At 38.2% G+C, this 7,507-nt stretch overlaps 1 long non-coding RNA gene across 1 annotated transcript; it reads right to left on the bottom strand.

Annotated features, from left to right (window-relative positions):
- Positions 1-4,944: 4,944 nt before the first annotated feature.
- LOC125753826 (uncharacterized) lies at positions 4,945-7,176 on the bottom strand. The gene is made up of 3 exons (XR_007406460.1): positions 6,601-7,176; positions 6,338-6,508; positions 4,945-5,152 (listed from the first exon to the last, which is right to left on the bottom strand). It is a non-coding gene; the product is annotated as an uncharacterized LOC125753826 (long non-coding RNA).
- Between the last annotated feature and the right edge of the window lie 331 nt (positions 7,177-7,507).

Here is a 7,507-nt window from a genome sequence, read left to right as displayed (position 1 = left end):
CTCCTTTATAAAATCTGTAAGAAAGTTATAACAATAAGATAGTCAATCCGAGTAAAAATTGGAAAAACAATTTAACACACACTTTACAAAAGAAAGTTTAAGAATGAACAGTAAGCACATTGGGAAGTATTTAAATTGTGGAGTCATTAGAAAACACAAATTAAAATGATGAGGTACTGCAATACACTCATTAGAAGGGCTGAAATTAAAGCGTTTTTTTCAGATGTGGCAAGAATAGAGAGTACGTGAAACTCACATGTTGCTGATGGGAATGTAGAACGGTACACATTTTGGAAAACAGTTTGACAATTTCTTTTGAAAAATATGACTGAGCAAGTCACTCCTAGGTATTTACCTAACTAAAATAAAATATATATTCACACCAAGATCTGTATACAAATATTTCTAGCAGCTCTGCAGAGATCCAAACTGGAAGCAATCTAAATGTCTATCAATAGGTTAGTAGGTAAACAAAATTGTGGCATGTTCAGACAATTCAATACCGTTCAACAACAAAAAGGAACAGTGTGGGTGAATTTCAAGCATACTGCCCTGTGTAAAAGAAGCTAGACACGAACAGTACATATTTCATTATTCAATTTATATAAAATATTAGAAATAAAAAACTTTCATCTCTAAGTGATTGAGAAGTAAATCAGTGGTTGCCTAGGTAGGGCAGTGGGAAGTAGGGATTCACTGCAAAGGGGCAGAAGGAAATTTTTAAGGTAAAGAAAATGTTTTACTTCTTGATTATAGTGACAGTTACATAGATGTGTACATTTGTCTTTAAGCTGTGCTCTTTTTTAAAAATGAGGTATAATTGATATACATTATGTTAGTTTCAGATATACAACATAATGACTTGAAATTTGTATATATTGTGAAATATTACCACAATAAGTCTAGTTAACACCCATAACCATATATAGTTGCAGAATTTTTTTATGAGAACTTTTAAGATTTACTCTTAGCAACTTTCAAATATGCAGTGTAGTATTAACTATAGTCACCGATATTGTACATTACATCCCCATGACTCATTTATAACCAGAAGTCTGTACCTTTGGATTTCCTTCACCCATTTCACCTACCCCCCTCGTCCCCATCTATGGCAACCACCAATTAGTTCCCTATACCTATGAGACTCTTTGTTTATTTTTTAGATTCCCCATTTAAGTGCTATCATAAGGTATTTGTCTTTCTCTGATTTATTTCACTTAGCATAACGCCTACAAGGTTCATCATGTTGCTGCAAGTGGCAAGATCGCATTATTTTTTGTTGCGGAATAATATTCCATTATATATACTACACTTTTAAAATCCATTTATCCATCAAAGTACACTCAGTTTGTTCTATATTTGGTTATTGTAAATAACGTTGCAATAAACATAGGGGCGCATGTATCTTTTTGAATTAGTGTTTTTGTTTATTTCAGATAAATATCCAGAAGTGGAACTGCTGGATCATAAGGCAGTTCTATTTTTCATTTTTTGAGGAACCTCCACACTGTTTTCCATAGTGTCTGCACTAAATTACATTCCTACCAACAGTATATGAGGATTTCCATTTCTCCACATTTTCCCCAACACGTGTGTGTGTATGTGTGTGTGCATACAATAGCTATTCTAACAGGTGTGAGGTGATATCTCATTCCAGTTTTGAGTTGCGTTTCCCTGATGAGTAGTGGTGTTGAGTATTTTTTCATGTACCTGTTGGCCATCTGTATGCCTTCTTTGGAAAAATATATGTTAAAAAAATGTTCAGATTCTCTGTCCATTTTTCATTCAGATTGCTTTTTTTTTTTGCTGAGTCATATGAGTTCTTTATATATTTTGAATGTTAGCCCCTTATCATGTATATTATTTGTAAATATTTTCTCCCATTTGGTAGGTTTGCTTTTTCATTTTGTGATAGTTTCCTTTGCTGTGCAGAAACTTTTTAGTTTGATGTAGTTTCACTTTTTATTTTTGCTTTTGGTGTCAAATCCAAAAAATAATTGCCAAAACTAATGTCAAAGAACTTACCCTCTAAGTTTTCTTCTAGGACTTTTAAGGTTTCAAGTCTTACATTCAATACATATAATACATTTTGGGTTTATTTTTACATATGGTATAACATAGTGGTCCAGTTTCATTTTTTTTTTTTTTTTGCATGTGGCTGTCCAGTTTTCCTAACATCATTTATTGAAGAGACTACACTCCTTTTTTAAAAATATATATATTTTTAAAATTTATTCATGAGAGACACAGAGAGAGAGAGAGAGGCAGAGACACAGGCAGAGGGAGAAGCAGGCTCCATGCAGGGAGCCCAATGTGGGACTTGATCCCGGGACTCTGGGATTATACCTTGAGCAAAAGGCAGATGCTCAACTGCTGAGCCACCCAGGTGTCTCAAGGGACTATACTCTTAAAATGGGTGCATTTTAGTGTATAAACTATTTCAATAAAGTTAATTTTAATAATAATTATTTAGCTGCACCATATGAAAAACTGGAGCTACTCAACCAATTATGACATTATGAAATGTCATTTTTTACAGATAGCTCAATCTAATTTATTAATGAATGAGAAATATTATTTGGAATTAACTCAAACTGAATTTTTGAAAGCATTTTTACTATAAATAATATTTGTGTGATAATACATGCATCTTTCCCTTAAGAATCACTATTAGAGGACCACTATTTTTGATGGATAATTGGAACTGGTAAGAAAAAAGTCATTAAATGGTATTTTTAAAAAAGATTTTATTTATTCATGAAAGACACAGAGAGAGAGAGAGAGAGGCAGAGACACAGGCAGAGGGAGAAGCAGGCTCCATGCAAGGAACCTGATGTGGGACCCGATCCTATATTCAGGAATCATGCCCTGAGTCTGTCCTGAGGCAGACGCTCAACCACTGAGCCACCCAAGTGTCCCAAATGCTATTTTTATTTTAAGTTTTAGGATCTCTTACACCTAGTTACTTTTGATCAACTTTAATCAAGAGTGATATAGCCCCATCTACCACAAATTTAAATCAACAAACATAATACTTTCAAAAGAATGCTGAAAGATGGTCTTAAAAATAACAATTTTAGAGTCAAAAAATTTATTTTCTTCTCAGAAAACTAGAAATACTAATTTCTTAGGATGAAGACAATATTTGACAAACTTCTTGATAAGAGTTATAAAAGCATTTTGGGGGGTTGGTTAAGTACTTGCCTCTTGATATCAGCTCAGCTCATGATCTCAGGGTCATGGGATGGAGCCCCAGGTTAGGCTCTGTGCTGGGTGTGGGGCCTGCTTGGGATTCTCTTTCTCCCTCTGCCTTAATCCCTGCCCCCACCCTATTCTCTACCTCTCAAAATAAAATAAAATTAAAATTAAAACATTCTGGGATTGTTGATTCACTATATTGTATACCTGAAAATAATATAACACTGTATGTTGTTGTTGTTTTTTGTTTTTTTTTATATTTTATTTATTTATTTATTAGAGACACAGAGAGGCAGACACAGGCAGAGGGAGAAGAAGGCTCCACGCAGGGAGCCCTACGCGGAACTCGATTCCGGGTCCCCAGGATCACGCCCTGGGCTGAAGGCGGCGCTAAACCGCTAAGCCACCGGGGCTGCCCTATAACACTGTATGTTAACTATACTAAAATGAGTTATAAAAGCATTTAAATATAAAATTCAGGATACCCTCCTTAACAGTAAATGAAACAATGTCATTTGCCTAATTTAGAAATCTTAGTTTATTTATTTATTTTTTTAAAAGATTTTATTTATTTATTCATGAAAGACAGAGAGAGAGGCAGAGACATAGGCAGAGGAGAAGCAGGCTCCCTGCAGGGAGCCCGATGTGGGACTCGATCCCAGGACCGTCAAATCATGCCCTGAGCTGAAGACACTCAACTGCTGAGCCACCCAGGCATCCCAGAAATCTTAGTTTAAAAAAAACAGCACCAAATTTTCAGACACAATTACAAAAATGTAGTCAATTTCAAAAAGCATGAAATTCTTGTTTCTCATATTGTTTTGTCCTATATGTGTTCATGTTTCTATTTTAGGATGACTAAGAACTTTACCACAGTCAAGAAGTCCTTCTGAGAAAAAAAGAACTATTGAGGTTCATTATTACAAAAATAGAATGAAGAATAAAGAGCAGCAAATAGACTGTGACAACCTGGAAAGGCAATGACAACATAGTCAGCTTTCGCTCACTTTCAGCTCCTTCTGAAATATTTTCCTTGCTGACATCCAAGTGGTTAGATCAATTGTCAAGGAGCGGTTAGTTTCTAAAGGATAAGCCAAGGTATTTGAGGCGAACTGATGTAAAACATACACTAGAAGCATTTCAGGTGAAATTGGTCTCTTGGAAGGATTGCCAGATAAAATACAGCATGGCCAGTTAAATTCATATTTCACATAAAATTTTTTACTATAGGTATGCCCCATGCAGTATTCATTATACAGAAAAAAATATTTCTTATTAATCTGAAAATCAAAATTAACTTGGTGTCCTGTATCTTTATTTGCTTTATCTGTCAACTCTATCTCATTGAGTGATTAATATAATTCAGTAAAATAATAGTTCATAACCTATCAGAGATTTTGTAAAATATACTTAACAGACTCTTAAAACAAGATTGAACAAACTGGCAGGGTTCCCTCCTTATCTTTCAGGTACATTGTCAATATTGTTTTCTGGAAAACAAATGTTATTCAATTGTATGGATAACAAGTAAGTAATTAATAAAACCCATTTGTATGAGGGAAATAGTCAACAGCACATTGCTTCAGTAAAGACTATAATGATTCTGGATTACATATAGTCCAGCCTTCAGAGAGGAAAAAACTTTCTGAGAAAGGTTAACAGGAACTACATCTTAATTTCCTTTGGGAAATTCCCTATGCATTTGGCTATGACACTATCCTGTGTGTACACACACAGACACACAGACACACAGACACCCTTTCTATTTGTTTCTGTTGTGATAGAGTTTATTTTATCTAAAAGAAGTTGGAAGGTGTTTACTTGGACCATGTCATTAACATTTCCAACTTGCTGAGTGGTTCCCATGTTTCTCAGAGGTCTTCACCCTGTAAAGGCTGATGGATGGGCTGACCGAGCCTTCTAGACTTCAGTTGGTGTAATGTGAGCTCAGTGCCTGGAAACAATAAAACAGCAATTTTCTGAGAGATTTGCCTGCAAAAGAGCCGGGAACATAAAAGCCTTTTCCGTTTCCCACCCTAAGCCTCTTCTTTTCTCTCAGTCCCAGGAGGGGTTTGGGAGACTGTATCCTGTCAGGTTAATTGAGGGTGACATTAAATGTAGTCTCAGCAGCAGCCGCTCTAATGGCTAGAAGGGAAAGACCCCTGGAGTAGGAATCAGAAGAGCCAGGCTCCAGTCTGGCCAGAGTAGAGGCTTCAAGTCATGAACAACAGAAGCAAAGGCCGCAGGGGTGAGAAAATGTCAGATCTTTTCTCTCGAAAGCTGGATGATACCATCCAGTCATGATTTGACAAGCAATGGTTCTGGCTCTGGTAGTGCCTTTGAACTAGGAGAAGGCTTGTCCTCAGGTAAGTCCATCAGAACTGGGCCAGAATGTCTAACTTCATGCTGGGTAATGACCACAAGAGAGCCATGCCTTGAAACTGGGTATCTTCATGTTACGAGCCAAGAAGGGATATGCACGCTCAACCATGTGTCCTAAAGATAGATTCAGAGTAAGGAGATCTAGACTAGAGTGATGTGAAGGGCTACCAGTGGGATTTTGGTTGCCCAAGGCAGTTTCATAACAGTAAGCAATAAACTTTAACTCTGGAGAAGTCTAGATTCAGGATACCCCATCTAGTACCATAGCCCAATGGTTACTTTCTGATTTAAAATGCATGGAATTGGGGATCCTTGGGTGGCTCAGTGGTCTGGCACCTGCCTTTGGCTCAGGGCGTGATCCTGGAGTCTCGGGATCGAGTCCCACATCGGGCTCCCTGCGTGGAGCCTGCTTCTTCCTCTGCCTGTGTCTCTGCCTCTCTCTCTCTCTCTGGGTCTCTCATGAATAAATAAAATCTTAAAAAAATAAAATTCATGGAATTGTGATAATTCTGCCCATATTTGCCACTTCTTCTTTAGTAATCTAATAATTGTGTAATAGCAACAATTGTATAATAGTTTATTTTCAGGTTCACCCAGTAATCTGTAGCTATTCCAAATAATAAATAACTATAAACTTAAAGTCTCTGGATATCCTAAAAAATAATGTTGGAAAAGTCTCACTTCATGAACTTTTTGGCTCTCATGAGGAAACTGCCTATATTTTCAGGGTTTAAAATTCTAATAGAAGTTAACTTACATAGAAAAAAGTTGTCCAGGGACCCCTGGGTGGCTCAGCGGTTGGGCGTCTGCCTTTGGCTCAGGGTATGCGCCTGGGTCTGGGGATCAAGTCCCACATCGGACTCCCTGCAGGGAGTTTGCTTCTCTCTCTGCCTATGTCTCTGCCTCTCTCATGAATAAATAAATAAATCTTTAAAAGAAAAGAAAAAAAGAAAAAGGTAGCCCAGGGTGCCTGAGCTCCTTTTACCTTGGGGCAAGGCCAGAAGCCTGTGTTAAACTCACACTCAAGATGGCAAAGGCAAGAGGGGCTGGGAGGAATATGCTAAATGCTGAGGAGAGTTGGATTCTTCTGAGATGGAGGAAACAGATAATTGAAACCAGGCCATTTCAAACTCATAGGTTTCCACTGGTGGACACTTCTATTCCCCCACGCAGTGCCTCAGCAGGGGGCAGCACAATGAAGGGATGGGAGCACAGGGATACCCTGAAAATGAACACAAATCGTTATAGCCTTGAAAGCCTCAGCAGGTCCAGCGGCCAAGTCATGAGGCGACAAAAGCAGCAGATGCCATGGACAACAGGACTGTAAATAGAACACACACCCACCTCAGAATGGAGGTATGAGCCAGAGATAAAGACAACATTTCTAATCCAAACTGGAACACTCTCCAATCTTCCATACTGATGCTGGACTGACATCACTCGCCTTGGTCTAGATACTGGTCCCAAAGCAGCTAAGTGTTGTCACTGTCAACTACTCAACTACTCCTTGCACAGAGCAATAACAGGAAGACCATCTGGAGCCATCTTTTCCAGCCACAGCTAGAAGTCAGAGGACAGACTGACCACCAGGCAGAAGCAGGCTGGACTTCTAAGGCCCTGCCTTGGTCACAGGAGCCATGGGAAGCATGTGAACAGTGACCAGCCATTGTGGGGTTTTTCCAGAAGGACACTCTGATTCTTCTGGTTCAGTCTCCTATCTCCTGTCTAGCCTTCCTCCTGGCATTACTTCCAGGCCTCTGCTGGCAGTGGTACTTTTGGGACTGATTGTGATGGTGATTTTCTGTTTAATGGATGAGTGAGCATTTCCATAAAATGCATCTCATATTACTAATCACTATTCTTCGCTTTCTTGCGTCCAATCAGTCATTCCACTTCATCTGTGGATTTCATTAATGGGCCATTGACT

The sequence above is a fragment of the Canis lupus genome, chromosome 27 (genome assembly GCF_003254725.2).
Source record: "Canis lupus dingo isolate Sandy chromosome 27, ASM325472v2, whole genome shotgun sequence".
Classification (NCBI taxonomy): Eukaryota; Metazoa; Chordata; class Mammalia; order Carnivora; family Canidae; genus Canis; species Canis lupus.
Note: the sequence above shows the minus strand (reverse complement) of the source record. Positions and strands in the feature narration are given on the sequence as shown.